General features: G+C 35.6%; 1 protein-coding gene across 4 annotated transcripts in view; it reads left to right on the top strand.

Moving 5' to 3' along the window:
• Positions 1-21,353, top strand: part of ctnnd2a (catenin (cadherin-associated protein), delta 2a) — a 318,097-nt gene that overhangs the window by 214,735 nt on the left and 82,009 nt on the right. The gene's annotated exons all lie outside the window — the stretch shown is intronic.

Raw genomic sequence — 21,353 nt, 5'->3', positions numbered from 1 at the left:
GAATTAAAACTTGGTAACCATGTATGACTGCATAGTCATTTTAACTGATTTTAGGACTGGTGGTGGTGGTTCTTTGGTCATTCAGTGTTTCTATTAAAAAAAAATGGGTAAAAATCTAACAGACAATAATAACCTAATGATAATACAAATTCTACTAATAAGAACAAAATAAAACGCATAAGGATTGAGCTGCTGGATTCATGAATATTAATCAGGTTGTGTGTGTTCGCTTGAACTGATTTTCTGAAATCAAAACAGGGACGATAATAGGTGAGCGTCTGCCAATGAGATTGTCCTTTGCGCATTAGTTCCGCCCACTACCGGAGAACCCGGCAGTTCTTAAAAGCTGAAGAATTCCAAAGGAACTCTGTTACTTTAACAGGAAAATACAACAAAGAATATCGTTTACATTACGGCGAGTCGTGCGCAGGTCTGCTTCGCATCCATTCAGATGAACTGAAAAATATCACAGATCACTTGACAGAGAGTGAAACTCTGAACGCTCAGTCAGAGAGTGTTCGGCAAGTGTAAATATATCTGTGCTTAACTTATACTGAGCCTCCAACTCACACACTGGCCGCCAGTGTTTGAGTTGGAGGCTCAGTATAAGTTTAGCACAGATATATTTAACAGTGAATGGCAAGTAAAATCTGAGAATTTATTGGCCAGTGGCTAATATTAGACATCATTTAGTTACCCAGAGTGAAGATTTAGTCGCATATGTGAGTGATTTACTCGCAATGTAGAGGGTTGTCTGGGGCTGCTGTAGTTTTGATTCAGTTCCTCGCTTTGTATCAGGCTTGTGTGGTTGAACGTTAGTATGGTATAGTGTTTATGATTGCTACTTGAGTGCTCTGTACTCAAGGAACTAAAGTGAAGTCAGTATGGATTCCTGGAATAGACAGATAGACAGACAGAGAGTGAATCAATGAATGCAACAAGCTGTACTTAAGGTTAATGCACAGCGCTGGTCGCGTCAGTTAATTACATTGACATTATGTGTCAGGTTGGATAAATACAAATATGTTGGCTAAGCAAAACCGTGTCTTTAATGTTCGAGGTCACCACATTTTTGAGTGTTTATGAATATAGCATTATCTGAGGTGGCCTGTTTTATGCAGTCAAGGCAGAGGTCTTTTGGATGATTCATGTGTTCGGGCGGTAAGATCAGAGAGGTTGAGATTCCACCATGTTGCGTCTTGACAATAACATTGTCCTGTCAGTGACTCAAACCAAATCAATTCCAAAAGACCAAATCACTCATTCAAAATCAATTATTTGAGTCAGTGAGGTTGGGTATTAAACCTAAAGGCCATTTTGCACTTTAATCACATGATCCCGGTACATTTTCAGTAGGAGAGAGTCAGCACTAAAATCCAGTAAAAAAAAAAAAAATGTTTTCTGCATGCTACAGTATTTTGTTTGTATTCATTTTTTCTTGATGGTATTTTTTCCATATTTTTTATTGTTGAAAAAAGATGCTGCAAACAAAAAACATGTGGGTTTTTTTTGCGTCTTGAGCCAGAAAAATTGCGGGAGCAGATTAGTCCTGATTGCGAGGAGCTCAATATAAGGATGGCGAACACGTAGTGTTTACCATCTTCTAATGCGATTAATCTGTTTGAGAGATGGTTTCATTCTTGCATCTACAATTTCAGAAATCTCTCAGTCTGTCCTCTCTCTCTAATGCATTTGTTTGTGAACCCATAATTGTGCACAAATAAACTTGCATGTTTCATGGCGGCTGTTATGCTTGCTTGACTCTGTTGTGATTCAATTAACTAATACTTAACTCCTAATAAGCTATACAATGATTACTGGACGACGTTAAGTGCTCTTGACCAATTATTTTTATAAATGGCCATCAGCAACAACAAGGTTGACCCAAAGACCTGTATACAACGTGACCATTACTTGCTAATTAGTTTTTCTCAATCATTTAGACTCAATTTTTGAAACCGTCTTAACATTCTCAAACTCAGTTCCTGGAGGGACACAGCTCTGCAGAGTTTAGCTCCAACTCACACCTGCTTGGACATTTCTAGTAATATTGAAGCTGGATCAAGTGTATTTGATTAGGGTTGGAGCAAAACTGTGCAGAGCTGTGGCCCTCCAGGAATTGAGTAACTGTAAGTGCAGTTGTCACAACTCTTTTATGTGACATCATGTCTGCAATCCAGTAACTCACCCAAATCATTTAATTCATGCTTTAACACCCAATTATTATCAGTAAATTGGCCAATGCCATCAAAATCAAGGTTTTTTTTTGTAATTTTGTAAGCTGTACTAGTCAAAAATGTTTAAATGGCTGTCAGTGTTTTTATATACAAATTAAATTTTTGTTAATTTTTGTTGTTGTTGACAGCATTTTACATACAGTTTTTAGCATTAGGTAAAAAGTTTACTGGGAAAAGTCTGTATTGTAGTATATGGAAAAAGAATATAAACATTTGCATGCAGTACATTTATTTTTGTTGCAAAATTTAATATAGTTTAATAAGTGTGTGTGTTTATATATTTCCTAATGATACCAGAATAACACTGCTATAAACTCATACAGAAAAATTGTCACAATCCAGAAAAGCTTTCAATTTTAATGAGTTGATGTGAATGCGATTCCTATTTCATGACTATGACAGGTCATTTATGATTATGCAGACATAACACACATTTCATGAACTGAATGGATCATTTGTATGTGATGACTCACACAATGAAAGACAGTTGTGAAGAGAGTGACAGTTACACTGAGAACGAACTCAGTTTTAATTAGCAAACATGCGCATGCTGTTATTGTGTAGACATATGTACTTACTCTTTTACATATGTGCCAAAACACTTGCAATTTGCCTAAATAAAAAATTGTGAACAATTGTAAAATGGTGTGAACAAGACCTTCAGATCTTAACTTGTTTTGAGAATTCTAAGAGTAACACAAAGCTTGTTTAGAGTTTACATAACTATGAGCATAAATGAAGTAAAAGATATTGCTTTTCCAATGCCGTTCTGCTCCATGCATCTCCAGGCCTGTTGTTTGACTTCTGGGTAGGGTGACCAGACGTCCTGTTTTTCCTGGGACAGTCCCATATTTCAGCTCTATTTTAGTTTCCCGACTTATTTTGAATCGAATGCGATTCATCTTCGATTATGAGGGAAATTTTGCCTAATTGTCAGTGAAATACGGCTCAATCTGAAAGCAGGTGATGGTGATTTACTACTAATAACGGGACCGGCTTTACTGAAGAGATGCGCACGACAGTCGAATGCGATTAATTGCACAGCCCTACCAATCACAATTCGTTATCAATTAACTTGCAGTACTGTAAGTGAAGGCGGGATAGATAGGCGGAATCACGCTGAATGACACAACAGAATCAATCTCTCAGCCGCGTGCCCGTGCATTCCCAGTTATGTGATCAGTTCTCCTTGCACCTTCAAGTCAAATACACACACACAGCTGTCAAAATGTTCATTGTGTGGAGTATCTCACGTAAATACAGTCTGTTATGGCTTAAGTGAACATACACAGGTGGGTCGGAGACACGCTAGCTTTCCCAAGACAGACAAACTTAAAATAGTTACAATCATCCGGGTTTAAATTGCGCTCAAATTGATTTGATTTTGATGCAATATTTACACTGAAGCTCACAGGCGGCTTTGGTAAGGGGACTTTCCCCGACCAGGCGCCGAGTGGTGCTAATCACAACACACACTGGCCCAGCTAACCAATCACAGCACATTTCAGAAGGCAGGCCTTCATTTGATACAGGAACTAATCGTGCTGTTCATTCCAGACTGGGGAGAGAGGTAAAATGTGAAAAATAATGTGTTTTTCGAACAACCTAGTTTGAGAGCCTGTTCTAGTACACCCCCAAAACAAAATCAAGACTTTGTAAAAGAGCTTAATAGGACCCCTTTAAATATAGTATACATGTTAAACCTACTGTATTAGAAAAACGAGTGTATTTTATTTAATTTGTATCTATTTTATTTGTCTTATGGTTTGTAATTTGCTGTTTTATCTTTATATAAAAAATAACTATGTACAGGTGTGTGTGTGTGTGGGTGTTTGTGTTTTTGTTTGTTTTTTGTTTTTTTTTTGTTTTGTTTTTTTTTTGTGTATACATATGTAATTTAGAATAAATTCAAACTTCCCGTATTGAACCTTGAGAAATCTGGTCACCCTACTTCTGGGCCACAAAAGAGGGCAAACCATATTTTCTTTGTCTTTATTTATCTTATACGGCTTTCTAAAATTTGCTATCATCTCTCCCAAAGGATGAGGCATAAAACCAGACTCTTCAGGGGGAAACGTGAGGATCCATTTGTAAACCCAGATGGGGCTATTTGCCGAGCAATACCGAAGCCGGTAGCTCATCTCTGGATTGAGGCTCAGCAGTCTCTTTCCAGGATCCACTAATATCTTCAAAGGTCTTCTCCATCAGTTCTTTGACCTGCCTCAAAATTAAAAGCAAATGTTTGCTGCAACGATGCTGCGCACATACACAGGCATACATGAGTCACCTCAGTCTCGATTTGTTCTGCTCATATTTCCATGACTGGGAATGTTGGCTGACAGTGAGTGATTCTGTGGGTCCGTTTGAGGGTCGCACATTGCAAACATTCCCTCATTAGTCTCCTTGTTGTTGTGGTTTTACACCGTGATCATGGAGCGCCACACGTTAGCCGAGTCCACAGCGCAGCATCTAGCACTTAAGCCCATGTTGCTAAAGTCCTGTGGTTCTCATTACTTCACCCGCAGAACTAAAATCCCGTCATTGACACCAAAACGGTCAGCCATTTGAATAAGCCTTATGCAAGTCACACAAGGACATTTACATCAGCGAAATATTCGGCACTGCTAGGAAGGCTAGTGGAGCTGCTTCTGTCGGACGTGGGCAAAAGTCTTTGCTGGATGAAGAATTCTGCAGTGACAATCAAGTTTTGCATGCTGTGCGACATATTCTCGCTGTTTTCTACCACACACCAACACAAATACACACACACGAATGCTAATATGATGTGACTTCAGCAAGCTGTGTGCTACATAACTGAAGCTAATCCATAATGCATTTATCCCTGCGGGTTATTGACTTAGCATATGAATCAGGCCAGAAGGCTGTCCCAACTCCACTTCGGGCTATTACACTCAAACAGTATCTACCCGACAACCTTTAATTCACGCTCATCACTTCAATAACAGTATTTCAGGGCAAAATCACTCAGAGCTGAAGAGCAGAAAAAGCCCTGACTTTTATTCAGAAAGTCACTCCAAAAAATTAAATCTGAGCAAACGTTTTCATATTCTTCTTGTTTTGTGGTACAAATATTTGATCAATAGAAATTTACTTGAAAGGCAAAATTACATAATATGATGTTATTTTCAGAGATTTTTTTAAATCAATTGGCTTTTTTGTGTGAAAGGACACATCTCAAGATCACTCATTAAACAGTTAATCTATTACCAAACTTATGACAAAGTCGAGAATAAAAAATTATTAAAAAAAAATTAAAAAAAGATTAAAGGGGTCCTATGATGTTGCTTGTTTCTCCTCTATGCCCCGCCTTTCTGAAATGCATATTTTTTTACAAAGCTCATTGGTCTGAAAAGCGAGGTGTGCTCTGATTTGCCAGCTACCCAGTGCTTTGTGATTGGCAGAATACCTCAAGCATGTGACGGAAATGTGATGCCCCTTGCCATACTGTGATGCGTGTCCCGGTCAGAACAAGACAAAAACAATAAAACCCATTACAAACAAGCCATTTGTTGCATCCAGTGGGGACATAATTACTGATTATAATGACTTAAGGGCCGTACACACCGGGACGAATATCGGCGCGTGTTATTCGCCAGCGTTTTTCAACACGTTTTTTGTGTTCACACCCAAGCGATTTTCGCTGACGATGATCCGAGTGAACATGCAAATTCATTCCCTGACATTAGATGGCGCTTAATGTAAAACAGAAATACTAGAAATACTAGTTCTCTTTTCTCAAGATTTTTGTAATCGCTGTCGCGTTTGTCATATAGTTCTTTGTGTTCCGACACCAACGAGACCAGCAACTCTACATTCATCTTGCCTTGCATCTTCTTCGTCTTATTTCTTCCCGGCAGTGTAGACGCTACTTGGCGTATATCTTCTTCGCCGTTACGTATGTGTGCTCAGCAAGACAGTTTTGTGTTTGAGCGCCCCCAAGTTGTGTTTTTACTGTAACTTCAGAAGCTCCAGACACGTGTGCAAAAGCGCCATTCTCATTGGTCGTATAGTTTTTGACGCGGTGCGTCAAACCAAAAAAAAACGAACCCGAGGCGTTTTTTTAAAAAATGACGCTTTTTTACGCGTGGCGTTTTTCGCGTCGGTGTGCACACTCACATTGGCGCCCTTTGTTTAGTCACGAGGCGTTAAACGTCGGCGAATATCGCGCGCGAAATTCGTCCCGGTGTGAACAGGCCTTTATTATTTACTGATTATAATGGCATCACACCGCACAAACATAAAACCATGTCTGCATTTGTGATCGAAGAAATGACAAACAACAAGCACTACTCTACACTGCTGAAAGCTTGCGTTTGAATCGTCATTGGCAAATCCTTTAAATGTAAACGTACTTACAAATCAGAACATTGTACACATTACACTGGCATTGTACTCTACACTCCCAGGATCAGGAAACAGTCCTCCATAAAATGTGCTGCACAGATCTGGATATTTGGGTTGAACTGTTCTGGAACAGTGTTGTAAATTCAACTTAACCACTGATTTCTATTTGTGTCCTCTTGTGGAAGGACAAACAAAGTATTTTCGCTTTCACAACGAAACAGCGTCTCCACAACATGGCGCCGGTAGCAACAGCGAGAATCAAAGTTCCGCATTCTTTTATTGCATGAACATTTGGGCGGTGTTATGCAAATCTTTCCAGATTGTGACGTAGACATGTGGAGGTGTGTTTAAACTAAGTGTTTTAGGAGGGCGTGTTCGAGTCTTAATTTTTATAAAGAATATCTCTTTGGGTTTGAGACTTTAGTCTTTGCAACTTTAGGGATCTTATCTATTCACGAACAGCTTGTAACACTCCAAAGAGAAAGGAAAACTTGAAATTGCATCATATGACCCCTTTAAAGAATAAGAAGATAAAAGAATGTCTGAATCAGAATGCATAGTGTCAAATGTCATTGAATGATGTTTACTAACCCGGCAAAGCTTTATAATTAGGCGTTTTTCTCTTTAGCGTGCAGTGTGAAATATTTCACTCAGTTCCCTGATCATTCCAATGAAATTTAAGTGAGTAAAGAACAAATTTAAACTCGCATGCTTTATATTTTATGTATGTTACCATCTATACAGATAGTGTGTTGAAGCTGCTCAGGTCGCCATTTTCTTCTTCTCAGAAACAATATTGTAGTCAAAACATCCAATAGTATGGGTTTTACAGGAAATAGGTACTCCCTGGACCTCTGCTCCTCATAAAAATGTCTGTCAAAAATTTTTTTGACAGACATCGGTGTTGTGATATTCAAAAGATGTGGATTTGAAAAAAGATGGATTGTAAGATAATAATTATTAATTTCTTAGCCAGCAGATATTTAGTAAAGTTATTGATGCCCATGGGTGTATCATATATTCCACAAAAGTATTACACAGCATAGCTGTTTTTAATATTAATGATAATATGAAATGTTTCTTAAGTTCGGAATCATATTAGAATGATTTTTGAAGGATAATGTGACATTGAAGACTGCAGTAATGGCTTACATGAGTAATAAATTAATATAGAAAATAGAAAACAATTATTTTAAAGTTAAAATAATACACAATATCACTGGTTTTTACTGTTTTTGATCAATAAATACAACCTTGGTGAGTGTAAAAGACTCTTATACTCTTATAAAAATAACTTATTTTTTGTGTGTATGTTTCTGTAGTGGCATAGGAAAATTAAAGGTGAACAAGATGAACACTAGAAACAGGCTGTGCTGCCTGTCACATCTTGCCCTGCATGCCTCTTTAAAACCTTTAATTATCATAAATGTACACACACCACTGATTACATCATAGAATTGTGATGTCATTAACGCAAACACAATACAACCACCTGGTTATCGCTCTTCGGTAAATTGCGTACCCATTAAAATTTGTCACACTGCAATGAAGAGGATTTGCAGTGGAAAATGTATGCTTGCATATCAAATATAACCTTTAGCTAGCTTAAGGGAAGGGAATACAGTAGCTTCTCCCTGGGACTGCGCTCACATGGTCTAATCCCCCTATAACTATATTTGAACAAGCCAATGTTTCTTCAGGACTGCCTGCGTCTTGCGGCGTGTTATTAATGCATTGGCTTCAACTAGCTATTAAATCCCACACCCTTTGATCATATTTTTTGCGGCTGTTTGGCTGCTAAGTACCTGTGTGAGGTTTATTTTTTGAGTCTTCTTGTTCTCTTTTGATGTTTGTTGGCTTGTTTTTTTTTTTTTATTTATGTGTTTTTGAGTATCAAGTGTGTATGTGGTGTCTCTGTTTGTCAGTATGGAATCTGTCAGGTCAGGACACTGTCTGTAACGGGGAGATCTGAGATGGGAGACAGACAGTGTGGTACTGACAGCCGTCCATATGGTCCTCTGGCAGCTCGTCTCATCAGAGATGCCGCTGTTATTGAGCAAATCCCAAAGCACAGGGCAACAAGAGGGGAATGCATCTGTCTGTGTGTAAACAATACTTGAATAATAACAGAATACTGACATGCAGGCACTTGAAGTCATTAGCTTACTCGCACATAAAATGCAAATTATATGACCTGCTTTAGACAGTAGAGATTCAGGTGTTAATGTGAAGGTGCGGCTTGTGAAGTGTAGAACATTTGAAGAGTCATTAAAATATAATTCGTAGCTGTCAGGTACAACATCAAAGCATTTTGCAGTGACTGGAAAATGCTAATGCATAAGGCCTTTTCGCATGGCTTGTGTCAGCATTGCCCAGTGCATTAAATTATATTGAGTAAAATATCATATTATGGCATAACCAGAGCATGTAGTAAAGTAATTTAAAGTAGTTAAAACATGTCGGCGCCAATCATGGTTATTGCGCTGACATACAGTGCAACTGCACTCGCGGCAACCCGAGTTCGAATTCCATCTCATTGTCATTTGCTGATCCCACTCCCCTCTCCACCCAGTGCTTTCCTGTCAGCTCTATACTGTCCTGTCCAAATAAAGTAATAAAAAAGCCCATAAATAAACCTTTAAAAAAAGTAGTTACACCACTGGTTCCTGCTCATCTCCCCCACTTCCAGACCTCAGTGACTGCACGTAAAATACAGCTCACGTGTACAGCACGTGTCTGTCATATATAATACATCAAATAACAGTTAGTCAGTCACAGGGGATGAAAAAAAACCACTGGACGCAGCTCAAGCTAAAAGTAAGGGCATGGAGTCCCAGAGGCTCAGATATCGCATTCACTGAGCCTTTGGACTGGCGTCTGTTCTTTCTCTTTTCTTCCTGTATACTTTGAGTTGTCACATTATTTAGACCAAACTCTACTAGTCATAACTCTGTCTCGGCTGCTGAGGATTGTGTTGTTAACACTCCAGAACTGAAGCTGACATTTTGATCCATTTATCAGTTGACAATTTGTAAGAAAGTATTTTTCTTTGGTTCATTGATATAATGAAATGGACACATTTAATATTGGACACATTAATGCAGTATTCGTAATCTGAAAGTTTTATTACGAACTGAAATGCTAGTCTCAAATCTTCTGACTTTTACAGTCTAGCTGATGGGTTTGTTTTGCTGGTGTAAGTTTGTTTGTTTGTTTGCTATGGCCTTTACTCCCTCTTGCTGTCTCTGAAAATAGATTGAACTTTAAATGGACCGAGGCAGTAAAAATTTAATATGACATTTTTTTATGGTGTCCCCAGAAGCGTTACTTCTTTTCTTGCAATTGTGTGCACTTTACTGACGAGCAGAGCAAGAAGAGGCTGCTGTTGAAAGAGCTTTACACACTGATGCACAGGAATGAACTTTTGGTATCCTCTGTTTGGCCTTGCTTTTGTTCAGTAGAAAGATTATCCTGGTTTTGTTTATATACTTACCTACAATGTTCTGGTGATCTGGTGGTTCTTTTTATTTGGTTAGTTGGGGTCACTATAATAAATTGATGTGTTACTGGCTGATATTGATATATAATTTCAATTACCTTTGCCATTTGCCAAAACACTAATAATTTAATAAATGCTGAAGTTAAATGTCAACTTTAGAAAATCTGAAAAGGAATATTTTTTCATACTGTAAACATCATAATGTTGTGATCCCTAAATTTACTTTTCATCATTTTATTTTTAATATACACTACCATTTAAAGGTTTGTAGTTGAAGTTTTTTTCTTTTTTTAATTTTAAGATATTTATTTATTTACTTACTTATTCCAAAATGATTTATATATGTATATATGTGTGTGTGTGTGTGTATATATATATATATATATATATATATATATATATATATATATATATATATATATATATATATATATATAATTTTTTTTTTCTTTTTTTTATGAGTGTCTTATGCTCACCAATCTGTGTTTTCAGAAACCATTACTCCAGTCTTCAGTGTCACATGAAACTTCAGAAATTATTCAAATATGCTGATTTGGTCAAAAATTCATTATCAATGTTGAAAACAGCTGTGCTGCTTAATAATTTTGTGGAAACCGTGCTAGTTTTTTTTTTTTTTTTTTTTTTTCATTATTTTTTGACAAATATAAAGTAAAAAAGAACATCATTTATTTGAAATAGACAACTGTAACTTTATAAATGTCTTTTAAGGAACTTATGATTAATTTAATGCATCATTGCGGAATAAAATGAGTAATTCTTAGCACAAAATTACCTCACTTTCTGAGCCCAGAAGTTTGAACAGTAGAGTATGTAGAGAAAATAGAATATAATTTTAAATATCAGCCATAACGCAAAAATAATTACCTGCTTGTTGACTAGAATTTGAATATTGGTTCATTTCCACTTTTCATCATTTTAAAGCCTGGTTTAATGTAATCCTGGTTTACAGCACACAAAAACTGTGTAAATTGACTTTCTGTCTTAAGAAGCTTTCAACAAAAACAAGGCAAAACTTTAAGGCAGTTTGTAATTGACTGTGTTTTGATTTTAAGGTTTTTTTTATTTGATTGAACAGTGCAGGGTTAAAATTAAAATCTATTTCAGAATGACAAGCATAAAACATGGCCTTTACTAAGGGGTTAAAAGAAACATTAAACCAGGGGTTAAGTGTAGTGTGCAAAGCCTTATGTTGATTTAGAAGTTTGCTGGCTAATCTTGTCAGACATAAGAGAGAACTTGTGGAGAATGTTTAAGCTTTGGTTTATCTTTGTTTGCTTTGCACTCAGAAGAGGTGGAATCATGAATTAAACATCCCTCTCTCACTCTCTCACTTTCTGTTTGTCATCTACCTTTTGTCTTTGGGTGTATTCACACCTGTCTTGTTTGGTTCGAATGAAATTAACTCTGGTTCGTTTCCCCCTTTGGTGCGGATCTTTTTGGCAGATGTGAATACAGCAATCGCACTCTGGTGCACACCAAACAACCGAACCGAGACCCAGCTGAAGAGGTGGATTCGGTTCGGTTCCAAACAAACTCTGTTACAGTTCGTTTAAGGAATGAATATGATCCGACCTTGATCCGAACCAAAGGCAGGAAGCACTGCGCCTTTAGAGTTAACAGTCTGGAGAAGACACACAAAAATGCGTATGTGTTCAGCAAGTTCAGCGAAAGAATGAAGGAGAGGGGATTTGAGCGGTCTCCCACAAATCACGTTGAGCGGGGGTTGGGTGTTTACGGGTGATCACGCAGTTAGCCAGATATCGCATGTTTCCTCGTGGGTGACGTCAGACGGGTGCTCTTGTGGTATTGTGGAATCAGATCTAAACTTAGTGATAGGATGTGAGGGTCTACAAGGCCTTCTGCCCTTCATTAACGCAGCTTTCTTTGCTTTAGATGTGCTGTTTATCTAAGGCTGTAGTAAGTATGGCGCCAGATGCCGCAGCAAACTTGGAGAAGATGGTTTCTGGCGTGTTTTCTGACAGGTTGCGAGTCTGGCACAATATGCCTGGAGGAAGGTGAGACTTTATCTGTGCAGTGATAATGTGTGTTTTTAGGGGTTTTATTTATAGAAAAGACCTGAAATAGCTCTATAGGACATTAAGTCTTTTTCAACTAATTGGGATGCAGTTCCCATGGGAGCCTGTTGCTCGGTCATGTTGAAATAGAGATTTATTGGATGGGATTATTTTCAGCTCTGCTTACTCTCTGGATGCATGCTGGGACAAATAGATGGCATCGCAACTTTAAGCCACCTTTAGATCTCGCAGAAAACTACAAAATCAATTCCCACAGGCCGCTTTTAGCAAGGATCTATAGTGGAAATGGACATTTATAGACTTCACCTGATCTCTTGCAGAGAACATTTCAACTTTCTTGTCGCATCAGATCTGCTCAGATGAAAGTGTTTGTATATATTTAGGTATGGATTAGTGGTCATATGATACGAGTTATTTCATATCTGATGCACATGCTGATATTGATACAGCAGAGTGGCTGATGGTCTAAGTGTACTGACCATCAAAATGCTGTAGAATATCATTTATAATCATTTTAAACAAAGAAATGTTGTTAATTAAGTATTCAAGATTATTTATAAAAAAAATTAAAATAAATAAAATTAGGAATATTTAGTATGTATGTTTTGAAAGTTTCTAAATTTTGCACGGAATTTTGTATAAACTGTAAAATAACATTTACTTAATTCATAAATAATCTATATAAATAATATATAAATAATATTTGTTTATTTTTTTAAAGAAATTTGGTACACATTATTATTATCTTCTAAATAAGAAAATTGGTTTAATGTAGTATATTCAAAATATCTAAAAAATAAACATATTTAATACAGAATAATAATAAGAATATAGACTTTATACAACAACATTTTGTTATATTTTATATTTGTATACATCTCAGATAATAATAATATATTGTATTTTAAAAACGTTTTATTATTATTATTGTATCTTATTATATCTTATAAATAATAAATATTAACTTTAGTTATGCTTTTTTGTTATAAAATGTATCTGTATGTGTGTGTGTATTATTGTATCTTATTATATCTTATAAATAATAAATATTAACTTTAGTTATGCTTTTTTGTTATATATATATATATATATATATATATATATATATATATATATTTCAGTTCACAGATCAAAAGTTATCAAATGCAAAAAAAAAAAAAAAAAAGATAATTCTATTGATCAGAAGAGACCGTAATATTATTTATAATGTTACAGATCATTTCTTTTACAAATGAATGCTGTTCTTTTGGATTTTCTATTGATCTGTGGTTATGTATTTATTCATTTTATTATTTTTTTTTTTAAGAATTTATTATTTTTTTTTGGATTTTATGTTTTTATTTGATTAGAATTGACAGTAATTACATTTATACAGTTACAAAACCTTTATTTTATTAAATTCATCAAAGAATCAAAAAATGGATCGTTTCCACAAAAATATTAGATATCAAACCTTTATTTTTTATTTATATATATATATATATATATATTATAATTTGAAGTTAATTTTAAAATTTGTAATAAAGTTTATATTTGGTATTAAAGTTATTATTTACACTTTAAAATATATTAAAATAGGAAACAGTTATTTTAAACTGTAATAATACCTGCTAAATAAAAAAATATTACTTTAAAACTTTTTTTGTTATTTATTTATTTATTTATTTATCTCAGTACACATGGTATACATTTACACAATATTATACAATATTCAACAATTTTATACAGTTACTCATAATTACGTAACTGTAAAAATTTATTTTATACAGTTATACTTATCATTCCCTCAAATATATTTGAAAACGTAATGTTTCTACTCATGAGATTGTGTCACACATTAGTCTTCCCATCAGGCTGTTTGGTGACTAAGAACTTGATGTAGACAGCTGACTATGCGCTAGATGAGCAAATAAGCAGTAGAGGCGTATTCCATCATTTGTGAATGTGTCTGTATATGTTAGAATAATTAGTTGAACCTGACCTGTACCACCTATTCAGATATGAACTCCTATGCTCATCAGTGCAAATCCATTTTTAATTGGATCCAGTGTCTGATGAGCACTATATCACTGAGCTAACGTCATCCACTCATCACCTTTGAATGCATGTGCTTTCACACTGTCACTCGATGTTTTCTATGTATGAATAGGCTTTGCTTCATATCTACTGCCCACGCCATGTTTCCACTGGTACACACGTTCCTGTCCCCCTCTCTGTTTCCTCCATAATTGACACGTATGTCCTTGGATGTGGTCTGACCTTAGAGCCTCTGAGGGAAGCATCCCAAGAACGACTGTCATCTTTCATCACATGAGTCAGAGAGATTCATACCCCAACGCAACTTCCAGAACATCCTAGCAAACCCATCCACCATGGAGGCAATCTTCAGAGATTCAGGATATGGCGTTCCTCTGTCACTTACTCCCTGGTATGATCATTTTCATCAGTGTTGTTGAGCTGCGACTGATGAAGTAGATCTGACGCTCTAGAGACCCCAGAGATCGTCCATCTCAGGCTTTCACAGACATTCATTTAATGTTTCATGCCAGATGCAGCCTGTCCTCTAGATGTGTATCCTCAAATGTGCCTCTATTAAAAGTTGCCCTGTTGAGGGGAGAGAGGAACATATGTATCTATTGCTTTGTCATGACATTGCTCAGTATTGCAGCATATCAAGGTAATGAGCCGACACACTTTTTACATTTTCAGAGCTGATTATGGGGCAAAAATGGCAGAATTCAGTGGAATGTATTTGATTATGGAAATACGAATCTAGGTACAGCCAAAAGTGTGGACACACTTAACTGAATATATGTCTCTCATGTCTCAGAGGCTTAATCTCCCAAAAAATTAAAAAAGTCAAAAGTGTTGTGGTTATTTATTTATTAAGTTTTTGGATAGAAATTAATTTAATTGATCAGAATAAACAGAAGTAACATTTATAATGATACAGATGATTTCTTTTACAAATAAATGCAGTTCTTTTGAATTTTCTATTGATCTGTGGTTTTTTAATTAATTAATTAATTTATTAATTTTTCATTTTCTTTGTGAAATTTCACCAAAATTCACCAAAGATGCATTAAATTGATCAGAAGTGACAGTAATAACTTTTATAATTATACAAATGATTTCTTTTTCAAATAAATGCTGAGAATCAGAGAATCAAAAAATGTGTCATCGTTTCCACAAAACTAATAAATAGCAAAACCTTTTTTAATATTCGTAATAACAAGAAATGTTTCTTGAGCATCAAATCAAGTTTTCAAAAAATCTGAAAATTAATCTTTGCAATTACAGGAATACATTACATTTTAAAATATATTTAAATAGAAAATAGCTATTTTAAATTGTAATAATATTTCAAAATAATAACTAAAAACATTTTTTACTGTATTTTTAATCAAATAGATTAGAAAAAAATATAAGTTTTACAAGCCCAAACTTTTGAATGATAATGCATAAAATATATATAAAACATATAAATTAAACTAGTTACTATATATACTATATATATATCTGTTTTCAGTTGAACAGAGTAGTGAAGGGGGAAAAAAACAGCTATTTTACTATTTAGCTTCTGACATGTTGCCTGTACACAGTCAAAGCGTCAGTGTCTGGTGAAATAATAGTATATGAATCACAGTACCAGGAGGGGGTCATCTCTCATCTCTACAAATCGCGTGAATGAATGCGTTCTACCGCAGAGGTGGTCGCTTTTCCATTGTCTGGCCAGTGTGAGTGGGGGCTAACAATGAGCAGGGGGGGACAATGCTGTGCTTCCACTGTAGAACCAGCGCTACTCTAAAAACCCTTAACACACCTTTCTGAAGCAAACGGCACACAACATCATTTTACCAGTGAGGGGAAATGTGAATGAAAACTATCGCAAAATGAACTTGACAGAAGCGGACGTTTCGTCCTTATAAATATTTAAAAAGTCTCCAGCATTAAAATTGACCGTAATTTATCAATTTGTGTCTAAGGTCGCATCAGTGATGCTAAATCCAACTAATATGTTTCATTATTTCACATAAAATGACAAAACACATACTTGTTCAGTCACAGCTGCTCTATTTATTTGTAATCACAAAAATGCATAAAACAACTCAGTCCATTTAAGTCCAAAGGCATACACGAATAAAACCATAGAAAACAATAATAAACCCATATGTTTGCGTCAACTTCTTTAGAAAGATGGAGAAATTATATTAATATTCCAGTAAATAAAATAATGTGAGGAAATTTTCACTAGGCATTCAGCCAAATTATGTGAGGTGCATGTCAGGAGAAGTAGAATAATAATTACTCATTTGAATCAGTACATTATAATGAAGTGGAGTACCGGCACTTCATTTTTTCCCACTCGTAGCAGGCCTGGTAATGAGCATCGGCAGAAACTTCACTGTTGCTTCAAACATCTCGCCTTTTAAAGGGAAGCAAGGACTCATTGTGTGGCATGTAATCTCCTTTTGATGTGATGTCACATTAGTAATAATTGTGTGTGACAAAGGGTACTGACTTCTTGAGGGGCCTTCATTCCGCTCGTCTTTGCGCAGCCTAATTATATCAGGTTTGATGGTGTGAAGTGGAGTTTGGACCTGTTCTGTCAACGTATTTGTTGCCGGTTACAGCCGAGCGAGCAAAGACACACAGGTCTTTAGAGACTACAACTTCAGCTTCCATCACCAGTCATCCAGACAGGGAATTGTTAAAGTCATATCACCTGGGTAGCAGCACTTAGTATGCAACATGGCATAGCACCTGGCTTAATTAAATTACTGACAAGGAGTTTGACTCCTTAATTGTGTCACTATCTTCCTGATTAGAATAGGAAGATTGTTGGGGGCCTCTAGGTTAATTCAAGATCATAGCCTAATGAACCTGACTGAGTTTTGCCATCATGAAGATGGCAGGCTGATGAATAGGGCGGAGATCTCTTTTGTTTGGTTGTGTATCCATTTATTTTGAAGGAGCTGGTGGCGAAACTGTTGAGTAATTAATCTGATGATTATCCCGAAGATTAATCCAATATTATGAATTTTTTTTGCATTATATCCTTGCCTTTATTAGATTAAAATGACAATAAAACCTGTAATTTTGTTAAATATTTTTACAACTTAAAATAGCTGAATTTTCAGCATTGTTACTCCAGTATTCAGTGATTCTAATGATCATTCTAATATGCTGATTTGGTGCTCAGTTAATATTGCTACTCAGTTATTAATAATAGTTCTCATTATTATCAATGTTGAAAACAGCTTAAAGGGATACTCCATCCCAAAATGAAAAGTTTGTCATTAATCACTTAGCCCCATGTCGTTCCAAACCCGTAAAAGCTTTGTTCGTCTTCGGAACACAATTTAAGATATTTTGGATGAAAACAGGGAGGCTTGAGACTGTCCCATAGACTTCTAAATAAATAACACTGTCAAAGTCCAGGAAAGTATATGCTCTTCTGTATCAGCCATGCCACAAGGATACGTTTTTTACGTGTATTTAAGTGATTAATGACAAAATTTTCATTTTGGGATGGAGTAACCCTTTAATATCTGTTCTCCGTCATTTTTGCTCTATTTAATGCATCTCTGCTGAACTTTAGATTCTTTTCTTGTCTTTTGTAATCATACTTACCTGACTTACTGTGTCACAGTTAAAACTAAAATATTAGGCAGCAAAACTGTGTTCAGCACTGATAATAGTAAGAAATGTTTCTTCTCTAAGACTGAGTAATAGGTGCTGAAAATTCAGCTTTGCAACACAGAAATAAATTACATTTTAAAATGTATTTAAATATAAAACAGTTCTTTAAATTTAAATAACATTTCACAATATTACTGTTATAATGTATTTCTGATCAAATAAGTGTGGTCTTGGTGAGCATAATACTGATAGTGTACTGTATATAGATTCATAATTATTATTATTTTTTAATTTAGTACTCCAGTAATTATTCACTACTTTTTCAATAGTTACAAATTATTACCTTTTTGTAATATAATACAAAAAATCGAATTAAATATAATGTGCGTATATATGTATGTACCCCTCTCAGGCTTCTGTGTTTCTCTGAGAGCTGCAAATATGTCACATTCATGTATAAAACATAGGAAGGATGGCAGCGTTTTTTCAGCACCATTACCCAGCATGACCATCTCTCTCATTCCTTTCCGTGGTGCCACTGTGATGGAGTCTGGTGACTCTCTAAGGAACTCTACCCTGTTAATTGCCTCATTTAAAATCAAATTCCACCCCTCGCTCTTGAGAAGAAATTTGATCATTACCCAGGAGATTTTTTCCTATTTCAGAGGGCATCAATAGATCATCATATCGTTTCTTTGGCTTCAAGCTTATCAATAAATCAGGCCATCTGTGGAATGTAGTTGGACTCTTATCTTATTAAAAACTCATTGACTTATGTGTGGCTCAGCAATGATTCATATGGTGATATACAACTCATCTAACTAATTCACTCCTGTATTGCAATTTAAATAGTTTAATTGTTTAATATTTCTGTATTGTTGGATGGAGATGATACGCTTGCGTTTAATTTAAGTTGATTTGATGGGGTTGTGTTTTAGTTTTTATTTTATGTTGGGTTGTGTTATATTATTAAATTACATTTTTAAATACATTTTGTTAAATAAAAAATATAAAGCAGCTGTTGTAAATGCAATAATATTTTACTATTTATTATACCATTTATATTTTACTATATTTACTTTTTTTTGATGAATGAAGTAGTTTTGGTGACCATAAGACCTCTTTTTTAAAAACATTAAAAATCTTATAACTCCAAACTTTTAAAGGGTAATGTATATGTGCGCATATCCTATTGAGAATATGCATTGTTTTTTTATGAATTTTTTGTTTTTTTTTTATTGTTTTTTTTTATTTTGTGTGTGTGGAAACCCAAGTCTGTTACTTTAACTTTGTTACTGTAACTTTTGCATTTACAAATATATACACTACTCACACATTCAGAAGCATACACACACACAAACAAACCTATTGGAGAGGACACAGTGGATTAGAAAAGTGAAATTGTGAATGTCATGGGTTGTGAGGGTGAAATTAGAGTAGAGCAGTGCATGACTCGTGTAGGTGGAACTATAGAGTCCCTTGGACTCTAGGTACTGTGTATCTGTCACTGTACCTCTTCCTCGAAATTCATCGGTGTGAGCAACAATGCTCTCTGAATTCTTGCGGCAGACTTCATTAAGCTTCAGTTAATGTGTCTTTGCCAGATATTTACTGCTCCTTTGCCTTTTGGGATTGGTGTAGTTGTAATACAATCAGATTTAGTTATTGATTGAAGTGGGATAAATCAGCTTTGTCAATGAACTCCGAGTCCGACCGCAGACTGGTGTGAGATTTAATCAGCTTTATTCACTATGGCAGCTTTAAGTACTTGTATTAATGGCTTTAAATGCATGATAATGTTGCTGGGTGCCTGTTATTTTACTTAATGGGCATTAAAGGAATCACAGGGACAGTTTCACTTTACAGCACCTCTCGCTTACACAACCATGATGATTATGTCTGAGAGTCCATTATTAACATCTGCTAAAAATAATCCTCTGGCCAGGGGAGGCTGCAGGCCGTTGGATGGAGGCCATGACAACGCCTGTCCGCTTGCATTAGCCACTTCCCATTGCCTTGCCAGCAGTTGTCTTGGGTGGACCTATCACTCCCCAGTTTTGATGTGTGGAGGACGCTCATTATGCAATTCTGCTGTTGGGCAGCTGTTGGAGCTGCGTTGTGGCAATATCGATTGTTTGAACACAGAAAGGGAAGCTGGTTTTGTTTTGAAGATTTTTTGTGTCATCTCTCCCCCTTTGACGGCCATTTATTTGTGAGTGTGTGTGCGTCTGCAAGGGAGCTGAAGAATTTGTGTTTCAGTGTGTCTCCTCAATCACTGAAGCATTGCATGTGTTGCAGTCTGATTGGGTGCGTTTATGAGCAAGCATTTAGATGATTGTTTAATCCAGACACGGTGCAATAACATTTTTTGTCTGTCCGTAGTGAATGTGAAGTTGCTGCATGACACCATTCTGTCACTATCAATCAGAAGATGTGTATTGATTAATGTAAGGTTATAAAGAGCAGGAATTTGCAATGTAATGTGCAGTTTTTATTGTTACAGACAAAACATACTGACGATACACAAGCCCCCCTATATATATATATATATACAATATAAACACACCTATATAAATGCTAGTAGGGGTACTCTGAAATTCTCCTAACTTTGAATTATTAATGAAATATGATCAGTTGTCACTGGGGAAAAGTCTGATTCTCAAGCACACATCTGAGTGTTCAAAAGTAATCAAGGGATGTAAATAATGGTCAGTTTTGTTCTAAGCAAAAGTAAACAATTCTCAAGAAGCATCAACAAAGATACGATCACTTGTCTTAAGTGAAAAATAGCTGGTTGTCAAAGAGTCTGATTTGAGTTTAATGTTTATTTATTTAGTTAGGAATGCAAAACAATAATGAATTATTAAGAAAGAAGGACGTGGTTGATGTAGTGTTGTCTTCTTCATTTTTTAATTAATTGATTGATTAGAGAAATCAACTCAGTTCACTGACTCTTGATTCTTTTTGCAGTTGACTCCCAGCATCAGGGGAAAAAAATATTATTAGTTTAAAGCAGCACTAACTATGAATCATTGCTGTTATGGCTTCTTTGGGATGTATAGTAGTTTAGATTAGAGGAAAACTGCCTGAACGTTTCATGTATTCTCTGAGTGGAATCTGACTATCGATACTCAGTCAACGCCTATGAAATTACAAATCTTTTTGGAATCATCTCACAGCCGTAGAAAAGGTTATAAATGATTTAACTCAAAACTCAACATGAAAAGAAGTTTACTTGTTGCCTTGGTTTTGGTTATTATTATTATCATTCATACATAAAACTTGGTGTTTTTCTCATAAGCTGATGTTTGATAGACTTTGATTGTGCATGTAAGCACTCAGTCTGTGTGATTGTGATGTAAAGTGACTCTGACGCTTGTGAAGATCTAGAACACTGTAGTCGTGGTGACTGTTCTCTGCATGCGTGTGTGCGTGTTTGCTGTCTCCACACAAATGTGGTTGTATGATCATGCATTGGATTGCGTTGTGCTACTTCTGATCTTTCCTCTCTGTTAAACTCACTGAAATGCACATATACACACACATAGAAAA

Source organism: Cyprinus carpio, chromosome B24, assembly GCF_018340385.1.
Source record: "Cyprinus carpio isolate SPL01 chromosome B24, ASM1834038v1, whole genome shotgun sequence".
Classification (NCBI taxonomy): domain Eukaryota; kingdom Metazoa; phylum Chordata; class Actinopteri; order Cypriniformes; family Cyprinidae; genus Cyprinus; species Cyprinus carpio.
The sequence above is the reverse complement of the archived record's forward strand: the minus strand, read 5'-3'. Positions and strand labels throughout refer to the sequence as shown.